General features: G+C 42.3%; 1 protein-coding gene across 1 annotated transcript in view; it reads left to right on the forward strand.

Annotated features, from left to right (window-relative positions):
- Positions 1–16,753, forward strand: part of LOC149225772 (alpha-mannosidase-like) — a 507,303-nt gene that overhangs the window by 84,170 nt on the left and 406,380 nt on the right. The window lies entirely within an intron of this gene.

The following is a 16,753-nucleotide window of genomic DNA, read 5'->3' on the forward strand; positions in this document are numbered from 1 at the left end:
TATCCTTGGCAGAAGTATCTCTATCCGGAAACAAAAATTCCGGCAAATTTAACACTAGATGATCAAACCCCACAGTGACCCAGTTGTTCCCTGTGCTGGACAGCGATGGCTACTCCTAGCACTGCACTCGAATTGCGTCACTCCTCTAGGAGCTGCGTCACCCCAACAATGAGCCTCCCTTGCTCAGAAAGTCGATTTTGTTGATCTACTCCTTCTCTGCGCCACAAAATCTTCCCAGAGTTGCCTATAAGGGCCTGTGTCAGCCTCTACGACCTCTGCATCACTTGCGCCAGCCTTCTGTATCACCTGCGTTAGCCCCTACGACCTCTGCGTCACCCTCTCAGGGACTGCGTTGCCTCTCCCGACACTGCTCTACCTCTCTGCTATGTATTCTTCGGCCTTGGACAGAAAATCCCTTACCGAATTGCCCCTCACTGCAACTCAAATCACTAGCTTGATTTTCTTAGCAAACCTCGCCCCAGAAAAATCGAACTTTGATCTCTTGGTGTGTCTCCAACTGACGCTCAAGCCTCCTCTTATACTTTTGTTGTTGACGAATCAATGACCGAGATTAAATCCCTAACCGACGGCTAAGATTAGAACTAGCTCGATCCTCATCACTGAGAACATTCTCACCCATATTTTATTAATACACATTAATATTTTTATTTTCCTAAGTTTAGACTTAGGAACCCATTAAAAATATTAATTATTTTAATAACTCCTCATTTGGGTGGAATTTCTCCAAGAGATTTCTAGGTCTTGGAGATCTCATGTGTTCTAGCCCCTCCACAAAATTTCATAGCTAGATCACATCCGATGCTACCCAAAATCAACACCCTTGTCCACACTTTTGGTCAGGCTTAGAACGATGCCCCAGAGGTTGATGTAGCAAAAAAGGAAAGCAAAAGCATAATTTGGCCACTCTCAACAGGAAATGTAACACAAAATGTAAAATATGGCAGGGACATACAAATTTAGCACATGGGCAAAAGTCAAACATGAGCTCTGCCCCTTATTTATGGCCATCACCCTAGTTCCTATGGGCCCTAGATGAGCCGCCTCCACATTAAGGAACCCATGATTGTCCCAATCCCTAGTGGGAAATGAAGTGCCCTACCTTAAGGGGGGGTACCTACTGCTATATCCTACGCTTCATGCTCTCATGACCTGGAGCCCCGAGTAGTTATGAGGAAAAATAAATCAAAGGCAAAAGGCATATGAAGAAGGGTGGAAAATCAAAGGCCGGGGTAACTCTTGTACCACGATTTGCTCCCTCCTACACTCATATACCAAAGTGTGGGCTTCCCTCATCATAGCTACCATTGTACCATGACGTGGCCTAGAGTATTCCCCTGATCCCCACTTCGTTCCATGAGTATATCATTTTCCACCTACCACCTGATGGATGTACCATGGACATGTCACCCCCTTTTAAGGTTGAACCCACCTAATAGGGTCCTTGATTAACCCTTTTATTAAACTTGGAGACACTTGTACATGCCAAAGCCCATTATGGAAGGGCATGCCACCATGAAGTGCCCCATTGATTCCATGATTTGTAAGCTCTTTTACTTGATTATTATAATGATTTGTTGTATTGGAGGGCAAGGGGACGCATTGGATCTTACGCAGGATTGCAGGTGGGTCTCCATTTGGGGTTTGGTGTCCCTATACGGGGTCCAAGCCCTCCAGAGAGCCACGTTGGCACTTGTAAGGCGAGTGTTGAGAGCCATGGGTCTTCACCATAGCAGAGATTACTTCATGGATCCCTAACACCATTCAGTGATTGCTCGTGTTCCACCTTTTTGGATGAGGATTATGCACCTGGACCACCATGTCGAACTGACTCCACACTTGTACCACACACTTGGCAAAGGTTTCAGGGTCCAGATGAGGATGTATTTCACTGCAGGAGACAAAGGGAGGGATTGTGTCATCATCCTAGCCCTTACAACCAATGTTGCAGGAAGCGTCCCCCCCCCCCCGGTTCTAAGGCCCAAAGTGCGTCCCGTGCGGATGCGTCCCCCCCGGCCCAAAGTGCGTCCCGTGCGGATGCGTCCAGGAAGCGTCCCCGGAAGCGTGATTCCAAATTTCGGAAGCGCGCTTTCACCTATTTTGGACGCTTCCTGGAAATTTCTGAAGCTTTCCTCCGAAGCGCGCTTCGTACGGTGCTTCAGCCGTACGAAGCGTGGCGCTTCGGAGGGCGAAGCGTACGCTTCCCGTACGGTTCCGTACGATTCCCCTGGGTCCACCTTGGGTTAGGGTGAGGAATGAAGGCAAAAAAAATATAAATATAGCAGATGCTCCCTCATGGTAATGTTAAATTCTTAAAGTAAAGAAAAATAAAGGAGAATGCATCATTTTACTTTAATTTTTAACATTACCATGAAATGACTCAGGATGTTTGAGAGTGGTTCCAGCCTCATTGGACTTCATATGGAGAAAATAGAATTTCATATCCTATTCAAAGTTCAGCAGACTTAATAGTTTTCAGGAATTCAGGATCAATGGGATTGTGGCATTTCATTAGATTATATCAAGTATGAAGGTATGCGATTAGCATTTAATCAAGAGCACCAAGCCCTATATGTACCCTAGTGTTGGTGGTGTTAATTTTTGAACTCCTTTGTCACGCCCTTAGCAAAAAATTACCTTTCAATCAAGTCAAAATCATCGATCAAGCATGTTAAGCTTTTTCTACCATATTTTAAGTCTTGAATTAGGTAGTTTGATCAAAATTGGGCAATGTTGACTAATATCCCTAGACAATCGAGGTAGAGGCAAAGGCTAGACAATCTAGATTCTAGATGGTTGATGCATCTAAATGGTTGATGCTTGAATAATTAATCATTAATGTACAATGGATGCTATATCTATCTTGATTTATGCAAAAATATGCATGTTTTCATGTCTTCTACAACTAATTTGGTATTTGGGATGTTTGCTTTGAGTATGAATGCAAAAAAATAAAATATATATATATATATATATATATATATATATAGCAGACGCTTCGCTTCCTAGATTTTTGGAAAATGATGCTTCTGCGTCCCCTCTTCCAAAAAACGTCCCCACTTCGTGCAACATTGCTTACAACATTATCGATCCACTTGGAGACCCATGAGGATGTCCTAGTGCCCCCACACCCACTTGGGTGCACCACATTGACTTGCTTGGAAAACATGGGGCCAACCCTTTGTCCATTATGTTTGGAGTCCATTCCCTCACCATGGCATGCGTTGGACTTCATTAGGGCTTCTCAATGGGTCAACGACTTATCATATTCATTATTTTGCCCTCTTGAGAGGATATTCTTTGTAATATTGAGCTATCTTGGTGGGCTTGTCACCATGTCATGTCATTATTATGTATTATTTTATTATTTGGGGCTAAATTAGGCTAATTAGGAAAAGCGAATCCCCGTTTAGTTGTATAAGTAGATGAGAGGTGACTCATTTCTCTCATCATCACCTGGTTTGGATTGGTATCTCTTAAGAGATTTTTGCACTTTTTGCTGGGTAAACTTTTTGGAGCTTTCTTGATGCATTGTGATGTTTGGATTTTCGCTATTGTCTTTGGAGCTTCTTTTTAATGCAAGTTGATGAATGGATATACTCTCTCTCTCTCATGTAAGTCAAATTTTGATGCTATTATTGTTATTTTACTGGTTTACTGCATGTTGTGGTTATCATTATTCTTGTATGTGTTAAAGTAAATGCAAAATTCTTTTGGGAACCTTGAATAACTTGAAGAGAGTAGTTGAATGTTCCTAGAGGCACCTAATAGGTTTTAAGCCTCGAAACTTCATCTCTTTGGCAAATTTGAAGTATAAATCCCTATTGACCTAGTTGCTACCCTTGGAGAGGCTAGCAAAGACCAATTAGGGCTCCTTAGCTCACGAAAATTCTCGATCCATGTGTATCTTGACTCCATTAAGTCCAAGCAATAAGGCATTGATCCTCGTACCCTTTGGTGGTCAAATTTACCTCTCTTTTCTTCATTTTTCCAAATTCTAGGCCTAACCCTGGAGGGTCACCTAGGGCATCAAGATAAATCTTTTATAGCCATCCAAACACCTTGAAAACTGGTCCATAACTGCACTATGGTCTACCTAAGGGGTCCTCCAAATTTGAGAACAATCCGACGATGGAATCCCGAGATATTGCATGCCCTAGCTCAAGGATCATTTCTCTCCCTATGCTGATTTGGGTTAGTGTCCTCATTTGGATTATTGCATTTCAATCCTCAAAGAAACTTTGTCCTTTGATCCTCTTCTCTTTCATAATTATTTCAAGCCCCTCCTTGGTTGATCAACTCCATACCCTCGACCTAATTCTAGGTCCACTTGGTCCTTTGTGGTCCCACAACTTATAACTTTAATTCCACAAAGATCACATAAAGGCCAATTCTCCACAAGGATTCTCCAATCTAGAAATAATCTTGACAAAATATATTCCCAAACCCTAGCCTCAAGAATCCCTTTAGCCCTTCCTAGAGAGCCCACCACCTTTCTTTTGAAGCAAGCAAGCTATCTAATTGAGCCTCTCTTGTGAATAGGCCTTGGGAATCACTTCTTATCCTTTCATAGATTCATCCTTCCTTGTGATTCCTCTTATACCGGGTCTCCTCCCATCGATGAAATTCTGTAAAGAGCAGGGAGCCTTAGCTGAGGTGACAGTGGGCTATCGCTCCATTGTTGCCCTTGACCTAGTAGTTGCTCTATAAGATCCCCTCCTAAGACCCCTGCTAGTTTGAGTGGTAACATTTTGGTGTCGTTGCTAGGGACACGATACGAGATATCAATGGTTTGAGAAACACTATTTGAAAATCATTAGGAAGTAATTATCAGAGTAGAAAATTGTATTCTACTACACATGCTATGGAGTTTCAACATGTTTTAAATTTCATGGTGCAACCAAACACATTTGATAGACCTTGTGCATGGTTTATTGAGCAAGACTCATTTTCTATTTTCCAAGCATCACTTTGAATAAGCATTTTTTTGTAAGCTAAATACTTTTGAACTTGTTCATAATTGATAAATTAACATGCCATTCACAGACACCTAAATTTTTCCATTTCCCTTGAGAGTGGGTAGTGTTAGCTTCCATAGCCTTAGCCTAAGCCAAGTATTAGAACTCCATTGATTCTAGGTTACCGGAAACGCTGCCCCCAACTCCCATAAACACCATTTGGCGTCTTGGATATGGAAACACATACCTGGAAACAACGTGGAAACATTTCCACCACATTTCACCTTTTCAGAAACAACCAGCTTGAGATCAGAAACGTTTCAAAGGAGTTTCAAGAAAATTTGATCCATTTCTAGAAAATTTGGATATGTTTCCAGAAAATATGGATACGTTTCCAAGTTTCCAGGTTTCCAATGTTCTAGGCACTTGATTACTTGAATATATTCCAGGTTTGTTTGTCCAGAGCATGTAAATGCAACTGAATTCTTTGCAGACCTTATGTCCATTGATTACAGCGCATTTGAAAGTGAACATTTCTCTTGAAAAAGGATTCATGACATGATAGAGGTATTTGCCAATAATTTTCAACAATGGCAGATCTAAAGGATGGAAACCTGGAATTTGGAATGGAAACTCATAAGGTATCTATTAAATCAAGAAGCAAAGTTGGCTGGTGGAAGCAGTTTCTTTGCATTAGGTTAAATTTCTTAGCATTTCTTTACTAGTAACATAGTTCACAATACTTAATTGCTTAAATTGTGGCACCTTGATTCTTGGTCATCTGATCTTTGGTTGTGAATAAATAAATCCAGTTTACTTATTTCTATGAATTTCAGTGCATATCCTGTTGTAGCTATTGGAATACAATGTTATTTATAATGTGTAGATGTTGTTATTTACAATGATTAAATGTACATTATATTTGGTGATACTAAACAATATTTCTATGTCATGACTCCTTTAGAATCCAGACGAAGATACTGTGCAACATACTATTTACAAAGTCAAATTCACTATGTTGCCTTTGTGTTGGTGCTGTCAAATTCATTGGAAAAATATATGATTTCATGAAGTATGGTGTGACTCTGGGAACAATCTCATATTCCTTTAAACTGTGAGTAGTTATTGACATTTTAATCAAAGGTGCCAACTTGAATGTTATAATAATCATTGATGATGATGATGATAATGTTTATACTAAATTGATGATGATGATTATGTATTTTTAAATATAGAATCTAGATTGTAAAGACTAAAAGATGAATGCTAATATGAAATTTTTATTTTATCATATATATATATATGCCGTTTCCTTGCTGCATCGTATCCAATTTTTTTAAAACTTTTCTGTATCCGTTTCAAACCCCGTATCCGTATCTTTTTCAAACCCCGTATCCGTATCCGTATCCGTTTCAGTGCAATTTAGCCCTGATTACTCAATGATCTGACTTAGTTTGACCTTTAGGGATCACCACCCCCTTGACTAGGACCCTTTCCTATAGTCTAAAGTGTGGGGCAAAGCCGTTGAGGTGAAAATGCATGGCTTGCTTGAGAGTTGCCTCTTGGTTCTCTCGTTGGGGTTAGGATTTTTCCTCCTAGGTGAGAGTTTGACCCACAATAGTTATCATCAGTGCAAGCCAAGTACATACTCCCTATGGTATCTACTTCTCCTTAGGGAAGGGACTAGAGAAGGTTGTTCTTTAACACCACTTGGCTGGCCTGTATGCAATTACTGACACTTTATGGATCCAAGTTGACTTAATATTTTGCCTTGAATTTTTTTATAACTATGGAGTAGACAAATTAATGTAGTTGACATGCAAAACATCCCTTTGGCACAATGATGGAAACTCGAAAATTTGCATGATCATAAAGATAAAAAAAGTTAGTTCAAGAAATAACTGCATTGTGACATACTTGTTGAAATTTCTAAGTCGGACACATCAGAAATTCCTACTGCATTATCTGGTTTATTTCACCTACTTGTTCATTCCATTAACAAGTTATTTATACATATAAATACTGAAAATAAACACAACTGCAACCTTAACTCATATACATATCAGCAATTGAAATACTAGACAAACAGACAAGGGACACTGTTATTTTTGGACAATCGTCCATGAAACAACCCAATGCGGGAAAACAGAGGAACAGTTTTGAGGGTTTTATTATTATGCAGATTTCTTGAGTACAACTAGGGTGCCAAACTAGTTCACCCAACATAGATTTTTACACGACAGTAATATCTCTTCTCGGAGACAGATATTTAGCAAGTTTGCCCCAAGAAAATCCTTACGGCGCATCTCCAAGGCTCTGTGTCAGCCCTGCTAGCCTCAACGTAGCTCTAGAACCCTTTGCATCAGCCTTTTGCCTCTCTGCGTCAGCTCTCTGGGCTTCTGCGTCACCCATGCAGGCCCCTCAACCTTTTCGCAATCTCTAGCTGCCTCTGCGTGGCTCCTGTTGCCTCTGCGTAGCCTCCTCAGTCACTGTGCTAACCCTCTGGTACTATCTCTGCCTCTCTGCTATGTACTCATTGCGCCTCGCTGCAATAGATCACTTGTTCGAATTTTCTCAGCAAACCCTGCTCCAGAGAATCGAACTGATTGATCAATCTTGGTGTATCTCCAACAGATCCTCAAGCCTCTTCTTATACTTTTCTTGTTGAGTCTTCAACGACTGAGATTAAGTCTTTAATCAATGTATAAGATTAGATTTGGCTTGATCCATGTCATTCTCACCCAGTTTTATATTAATACCCATTAATATTATAATTTTCCTAAGTTTAGACTTAGGAACTCCATTAAAAATATTAATTATTTTAATATCTCTCTAACCGGGTGGAATTTCCCCAAACCATTTCTGGGTCTTGGAGATCTCATGTGCTTTAGCCTCGCCACGAATTTTCATGATTAGAGCACATGTGATGCTACCACAAATCAACACTCCCTCTTAGCGAGGAATGTGCTCTAGTAATGCTCCACCACTAAACATCACACTGATCCTTCCGCATTGGTACCTGTGTTTATTCTTGGTCGGTTGCCCAACATCAACTGCATTGCTGCTCCCTGTACTTCTGCCCATGGTTCTGCCACTGCCATTGCTACATCTGTATTGCAACTCCCTCTCAACATGCTGCATCATGTTGCCCATAGCACTACCACTACTAACTGCTGCACTGCAACTCAGTTACTGAGAAGTAAGTAATTGATCTACCTAACTACTAACGTCCTTGTCAGTCCGGAAGCCTCCTAATGCTGAAGCTACCTCTGTTGCTATCCTGTGCTCCCTCTGTCACCTTTGCGCTGCTGCAAACACCTCTAGCCTCTCGCACTGCTGCAACCACCTTTGTGCCTCTCGCACTACTGCAACCCCCACTGCGCTGCTACAGACCTCTGCACTCTAGCATCGCCTTGTCGCTTCATCGCATCTTACTTGTACTGACATCCGTCATCCTACTACTGCCATTCGGGGCTCCCGTAGCTGGATATGATCCAAGAGTTTGGGCACCTCAAGGATTCTGCCCCTCATCTTTTGTAGTCCTCCTGACTACAACTCGATGTCTCCCCACCTCTTCTCTAGAAGTGCATGAGCACTCATGGCACAGTCGTCATCAGTCTCAACTTCTTTTTTTGCCTTAGCCGGAGCTGCCTTGGAGTCAGAAGCCTCTCCCTTATTCTTCTTCCTGGGACACTGGGTTGCATAATGACCTAGCTCCCCGCAATGGAAGCAATTTACCTTGGAGATGTCCTTCTTCTTCCTCTTCCCCTACTGTCCCGCATGCCAAAGCCGCATCCTCCTCCTCCTCTTTCTTGATTTGACCTCCTTTGCTGCTACTCCTCACCTTGGTCAACCGTCTGATCTCTTCTTGCCGAAAAGCTGCCCACATCTCTTCCCATCTTGGTATAGTAGCTTTGCCCAAAATGCCTTGGACAAATGTCTCCCACTCGGAGACTGCATTTAGGGCGGTCCTCACCATGAACTCTTGATCTGGCGTGGCCCTTATGTGAGTAAGTTGGTCCCGAATCTCCTGCAACTTGAGGAGGTATAGATCTATCTGCTCCCCCTTCTGCATTTGATACGACCGCGGTTGATTCTGTAATAGCATTTTCCCTTGCACAGAAGTGCTCTGATACAATGTCATCAAAGTATCCCACATCTCCTTTGTCCTGTTCTTTTCGGCAATATGTGGTACGACATGGTCCTTGACCCCATCAAGGATTATGCACTTTCCCTTCGCCATTGCATCTTCATACTTCTCATGATGAGTTGGGTCTACTAGGATAGCCACAGTTCTCAAGGCGAAGCCCTTGATGCGATGTCTATCCAGGACTGACAGGATCCTGGCCTTCCAGATGACAAAGTTGGAGGCCCCGTCCAACCTGTCCTGATCCCTCAGTCCGTTCATTGCCATCTCCGCTCCTCTTCTGGACTCCCTCTGAGATTCGACTTCCCTCTTGGAAATCTCCCTCTAAGTCTTGATTTCCCTGCTGGAAATCTTCTCGCCAAATGTCGAACCGCTCCTCTCCAATCCTCTTTGCAACTGCAACTCGGATCTGGATTTCTTGGCTAGAAATCTGTCAAGGCAACGACTCCCTCTACCTTGGTTCTATCCCGTTAGGTACTATTATGCTTTGATAGAAACAACACCCCACCAACTCCACAATCTGCCCACAGCTCCCTAGGCCCCGACAACTGAAGAAACTGAGCCTTCCAGCTCTGCGCAATCCTGGCAAAGGCTGAATCACTCCTCTAGCCAACTGCGTCAAGCCTACCTGGTTGAGTAGGATGATGTGGCTCTTCGTGAGCCTCTTCTGCCTCTCTCTGCCTTTGCGCTGGCCCTCTCTCTGGCTCGAAATGATGATGCAGGCCCTCTGCATCACTCCTTCTCTGCTGCCTTCTGCTTAGGAGCAACTCTGTCTCTCGGGACAGCTGCTACTGCTGCAAATTTCTGATATTGTTGGTGCCTTCAGTCCTCCTGTGATTTGCAACGCTCTGATACCATGTTGAAATTTCTAAGTCTGACACATCAGAGATTCCTACTGCATTATCTGGTTTATTTCACCTACTTGTTCATTAACAAGTTATTTATACATATAAATACTGAAAATAAACACAACTACAACCTTAACTCATATACAGATCAACCACTGAAATACTAGACAAACACACAAGGGACACCGTTATTTTTGGACAATTGTCCTCGGAAAAACCCAATGTGGGAAAACTGGTGCAACAGTTCTGAGGGTTTTATTATTATGCAGATTTCTTTAGTACAACTAGGGTGCCAAACTAGCTCATCCAACAAAGATTTTTACACGGAAGTAATACCTCTTCTCTAAAAGAATGTTGAATGAATTAATTTCGAATGAGCAAACAGCTCAATCATAATACAGAGATATTTACAATAATAGAAACATCAGGTTTCTATGTAGAATATAGAAACACTCAGTAAAAGAATACAAATAGCAACAGCTAAAAGGAATGAGCATTAAATGCTAAATAGGAATATTCTAATACCCTCCCTTAATGCTCAATCTATTTACAACACCAATAGACCCTCTGAATTTTACAAATTTATCAGGACCAAGAGGCTTGGTGAAGATGTCGGCGGGCTGCTCTGTTGTGGGAACATATTGCAACTGAACTGAGCCGTCTTCAACAAGCTGGCGAATGTAGTGGCAATGAGTTTCCACATGCTTTGTTTGTTCATGAAAGACAGGATTCTTGGCAAGTTTGAGCACTCCCTGATTATCACAAAACAAAGAAGTAGGCCCTGTCTGGGAAACATGCATATCTGCCAGCATACGTCGAAGCCAAACTGCCTCACAGGGTGCCTTAACTGCTCCCCGATACTCGACTTCTGTTGAGGAGAGAGCCACTGCCTGTTGCTTCTTACTAGTCCAAGTAACAGCACCGGATCCTAGATTAAACACATACCCAGCTGTAGATTTACGGTCATCAACCGAACCGGCCCAGTCAGAATCAGTGTAACCACTGAGAATAGGATTGGAACTTCGAGTGTATAGGAGGCCATAATCAGAAGTGCCACGCACATATCGTAGCACACGCTTTGCTGCTTGCCAATGATCAGCTTTAGGAGCGGACATGAAGCGAGAAATGTAGCTTACTGCAAAACTGATGTCAGGTCTGGTAGCAGTAAGATAGATGAGACTGCCCACTAATTGCCTGAATAAAGTTTCATCCACAAGGGGAGAGGATGACTGAGCTGAAAGTTTGAGCCCTGGTTCCATAGGAGTCGTGGCCGGTTTGCAATCCTGCATTCTGAATCTGTCCACAAGATTTTTGGCATACTTGGACTGAGAGAGAAAGATCTGATTTTCAGTCTGCCAAACTTCAACCCCCAGACAATAATGAAGAAGCCCCAAGTCTGTCATCTCAAAAGTTCTGCATAAATCTTGTTTGATCCCATGGATCAAATGTGCAGAGCTGCCAGTAATGATAAGATCATCCACATAGACAACCACAAACAAGATATCATCACCAGTATGCTTGATGTACAGGTTTGCATCAGAAGGGCTCCGCTGAAAACCCTGATCTGTCAGGTACTGATCAATTTTCATGTACCAAGCCCGAGGAGCTTGTTTCAATCCACAGATGGCTTTAGCTAACCGACACACTTTCTGTTCTTGACCAGCAACCTTGAATCCTGGAGGCTGCGTCATGTAGACTTCTTCTTGGAGATCACCATTTAGGAAAGCACTTTTTACATCCATCTGATGAACTTTCCAATTGAACTGAGCTGCTAGGGCAAGAACAAGCCTTATGGTAGTCATCTTGGCTGTAGGAGCAAAAGTCTCCTCATAGTCGATGCCTTCCTTCTGTGAGAATCCTCGAGCCACAAGCCGAGCTTTATACTTGTCTATGGTTCCATCAGCTTTGTATTTCACTTTATACACCCATTTGCAGCCTATGGGCTTTTTGTCTGCAGGAAGATCAGAAAGTGTCCATGTGTGATTCTTCTGAAGACTCTGGAATTCGGCTTCCATAGCCTGTTCCCACTCAGATGTACCCTTAGCCTCTGAATAGGTTTGAGGCTCAAAAATACTGTGCAGGTTAGCCATAAGAGCAAAATTGACTGTAGACTGTTGTCTGTTCTTATGTCTAGAAGTTCTACCTTCAAGGAGCTCATCATCCCGGAGATCACCAATGGTTTTAGCCCACCATTTAGGCCGAAGAGTAGAAGAACCAATATCAGGAATAGCTAGAGAAGACTCAAGAGCAATAGGGGCCGCAAGAGGAGGGTTATTTTCTGGAGGAGGCTCAGATAGAGTAGTATCAAATACGGATGCTACATCATCCCTCCCATCAGGTGGACCGACCGGAAGACGAATACTGTGAGGCTGATCCTCAGAACACTGCTAAAAAGAAGAAGACTGAAAGAATCCTCTTTCTTCATCAAATACTACATCCCGACTGAAGCTAAGACGACCAGTGGCTATATCTATCAGCCTATAGACCTTATGATGATCACTGTACCCTGTCATCATGAGTTTCTGGCTTTTGGAATCCAATTTAGAGCGCTTAGCAGCTAGAATCCAAACATATGCAACTGAGCCAAATACTTTGAGATGACTGATCTTAGGCTTACGGCCAGACCAAACCTCTTCAGGAGTCTTCCCTGTAACAACCTGAGTGGGTGATCGGTTAAGAAGATAAACAACAGTAAATACTGCTTCAGCCCAGAATCTGTTTGGAACACTCCTGTGTTGTAACATGGAACGAGCCATTTCAACAACCGTGCGGTTGCGACGCTCGACAACACTGTTCTGCTGGGGAGTGTAAGGTGTGGTTAATTGACGTTTGATGCCATGAATATCACAGAAGTTGGCAAAAGCTGAGGAACAAAATTCCCCCCATTGTCGGTCCTAAGGGTCATGATATTACAACCAGATTCTTTTTCAACTAAGGTTTTAAACTTCTGAAAGGTACTAAGAGCATCAGATTTATTTTTTAGAAAATACACCCACATCTTTCTACTGAAATCATCTACAATAAGTAAAAAATATTTGCAAGCAGTGATAGAAGCTGTATTCATAGGACCACAAATATCAGCATGAATTAACTGAAGTACCTTAGATGCGCGCCAAGATTCTCCATTTTTGAATGAAGACCGATGTTGCTTTCCCGCTTGACAGGCGCTGCATACCCCCAACTGCTGAGTCTGAATATCAGGTAATCCTGACACAAGTCCCTCCCGAGAGAGCTGAGAGAGATACTGCATATTTAGGTGCCCATACCGCTGATGCCATAGAGTGCTGATGGGAGAGACACGTGCTGCTAGAGCCACTTCTGGAGAGTCACCGGTATCAAGTAGCCTGTATAGACCATGGTCCTCTAGGCCAACAGCAACTGTTAGACTGGTCTCCCTGTCAATGATGGAGCACTTGTGTGCACTGAACACAATATCAAGCTGAGGAGAATTCCTCATAATCTGGCTGACAGATAGCAGATTAATTTCCATACCAGGAACATAGTATACATTCAGAAATATGAGTGTGCGTCCACCAGACTGAATTTGAACTGTCCCTCTGCCAGCTACTGTGTACTTCTCACCTCCGCCAAATACCACAGAATCACTGAAAGGTGAGAAGTCAATAAACCAGTCACGCCTGTGAGAGAAATGGCGTGATGCACCAGAATCAATGTACCATGCAGAGGAAGGAACATGATCTGAGGACCTTTTAGCCATAAAGGCATAAAAGGCAGACTCTGTCTGCTCGGAATGCTCTGCAACATTTGCTGTCTGATGTGGCCCTCCCTGTTTCTTTTGTTCAGAAGCAATCCTCTGTCGGCAATCTTTCTTCATGTGACCGAACCTATGACAGTAATTACACTGCACACTTTTCTTCCTAGCAGGATCAAAAGTCTGAGAAGAGCCTTTCTGCTGAAAGGACTGATATTTTGCAGCAAATGCATTTTCCGAGGACACTGATGAAGCACTACTACCAAACTGCTGTTTCCACCGATCCTGCTGCAGAAGTTTGGTACATAAATCTGAAAACTTCAGATCAACATTTGTGGTGGTAATGTTGAGTGTTTCGATGAAGTGTTCATAAGATTTCGGTAGACTTTTCAAAGTAATGACTACCATATCTTCTTCCTCCATGGTCCGACCAATGGCTTCGAGCTGATCTCGAATGTCTTTAATTTTGTTGAGATGTTCCTGTAAAGACATATGTTCGTCCATCATGATGGAGAACAACTGATTTTTGAGAAAAAAAGCTCTGCTTTTGTCAGATGTCTCGTGCAGTTCTTTCAACTGTTGCCAGATTTCGGCAGCTGTTTTGCCAGAAGGAATCTGTGGTAACTGATCATCAGCGACAGAGAGCTTGAGAAGCATAACAGCCTCTCGATTTCGATCATCAAATTTATCTTGATCGGTCCCAGCTGTACCGAGACGAAGCTCTTTGCCCAAAATGAGCTGATCAAGACGCCTGTATTCAAAAATGGTCAACATTCTTTGTTTCCAAATGTTATAGTTGCTGCCATTAAAGCGTTGATTTCCTTCTAACATCAGATTGGTGAGCGTGGCCATTTTCTCAAAGAAAATACAGAAGTCTGATACACAAAAAAAAATGTAGCTGCCTGTTTATCCTGATGTAAATCAAAACAGATTTTGTTCTGAAAAAAAAATTACCCAGCAAAAATATCTCTCCCTGTCTAAAAAATAGCAATACGGCTGTAGCTGTACCCTTCTTTAGGCAAATACCACAGGACAGAACTTTAATGAATGTGACAGGTCCAAATCATAAGGTAAAGTTTGAGATTCCTTTCTCTGTCTAGTTCTGAGATTTGTCCTAAGGTAAGCACAGGTCTGAGAATACAGTCTCCCACAGGTCTGAGAATGCAAGTCTACCACAAGCGTATACTGCTGCAATGTCCAAGCTATAAACAGGTAATTTTCCTTCAAATCTGAGTTGTAATGGAGGCTGTCATGATCACAATGGAGAAAAAAAATTCGCTGACTGGAAAACAACTGCCGGCAGACAAGACTGTTGAAAAATAAATACGTAGATTGAAAAAAAAGAAATGGACCCACGTCTTCTTCACGGCTTCACGTCCACAGTTCCACGGTATATCAGCTACGATTTTAATTTTTCACGGCTCATAAAACAAAAAAATGGACCCACGTCTTCACGTCTCAGCTACGATTTAATTTTTCACGGCTCACAAAACAAAAAAATGAATCCACGTCTTCACGTCCACAGTTCCACGGTATATCAGCTACGATTTTAATTTTTCACGGCTCATAAAACAAAAAAATGAACCCACGTCTTCACTTCTCAGCTACGATTTAATTTTTGTTACGGCTTCACGTCCACAGTTCCGCGGTATATTAAATCGACAAGCAATTCCCTCTAAATCGAAGATCGAACAGCATAGACGTGTGAAGTATATACTTACTGAATATTCATCCACGCATTTCCAAGATAGTATCTGTTGACCATGAAAATGGATGGGCTTGAGCAGACCGAGGCGAGAATTGAAGCACTCGAAGCCGAGAACGCAGAGTTAAGAGCAACGCTGGAAGCCGTGAGGGTTCAATTATCAATATACGAGAGCTTGATTGAATACCCGAGGTGTATCCACAGGTTCCACAACTTCGAAGAAAATAACCGGATTCGCCAGCCAAAAAAAAATCCCGCTCCCACGAAACAGTCACCGCCACAAAGTTAATTCCTCAGAAAAATGATTATGCAGGAGAAGAATCCATTTCTGTATCGAGATGGACGACTGTAAGCTTTTATCACAGCGAGCAAAGCCGAGGCTAAGACTCAGTGAAGGCTACCTGGCTTACAGAGGGCTCGACCTTAGAAAGGACTCGAGAGATTAAGATGCAGAGAGAATAACTGTTCAAGAAATCTCTTAACCTCGCTCTGATACCATAAAAGAATGTTGAATGAATTAATTTCGAATGAGCAAACAGCTCAATCATAATACAGAGATATTTACAATAATAGAAACATCAGGTTTCTATGTAGAATATAGAAACACTCAGTTTCATCTAAGAAACTGCTAAAAGAATACAAATAGCAACAGCTAAAAGGAATGAGCATTAAATGCTAAATAGGAATATTCTAATATTCTCAGAGATAGATATTCAACAAGTTTGCCCCACGAAAATCCTTCCGGCTCTTCTCCAAGGCTTTGCATTAGCCCTGTTAGCCTCAGCGTAGCTCTAGAACCCTCTACGTTAGCCTTCTGCCTCTATGCGTTAGCTTTCTAGCCTTCTGCGTCACCAACGCAGGCCCCTCAGCCTCTACGCAGTTTCTAGCTGCCTCTGCGTAGCCTCTTCAGTCATTGCGCTGACACTCTAGCACTATCTCTGCCTCTCTACTATGTACTCACTGCCCCTCGCTGCAACAAATCACTTGTTCGAATTTTCTCAGCAAACCCCGCTCCAGAAAATCGAACTGACTGATCAATCTTGGTGTATCTCCAATTGACCCTCAAGCCTCCTCTTATACTTTTCCTGTTGAGTCTTCAACAACTGAAATTAAGTTTCTAATCAACGGCTAAGATTAGATTTGATTTGATCCATGTCATTTAGAACATTCTCACCCAGTTTTATATTAATATCCATTAATATTTTAATTTTCCCATGTTTAGACTTATGAACTCCATTAAAAATATTATTTATTTTAATATCTCTCTAACCGGGTAGAATTTCCCCAAACCATTTCTGGGCCTTGGAGATCTCATGTGTTTTAGCCTCTCCACCAATTTTCATGGCTAGAGCACATCCGATGCTA

The sequence above is a fragment of the Pinus tabuliformis genome, chromosome J, assembly GCF_031772625.1.
Source record: "Pinus tabuliformis cultivar Carrire ecotype Pingquan chromosome J, CPIR1, whole genome shotgun sequence".
NCBI lineage: Eukaryota > Viridiplantae > Streptophyta > Pinopsida > Pinales > Pinaceae > Pinus > Pinus tabuliformis.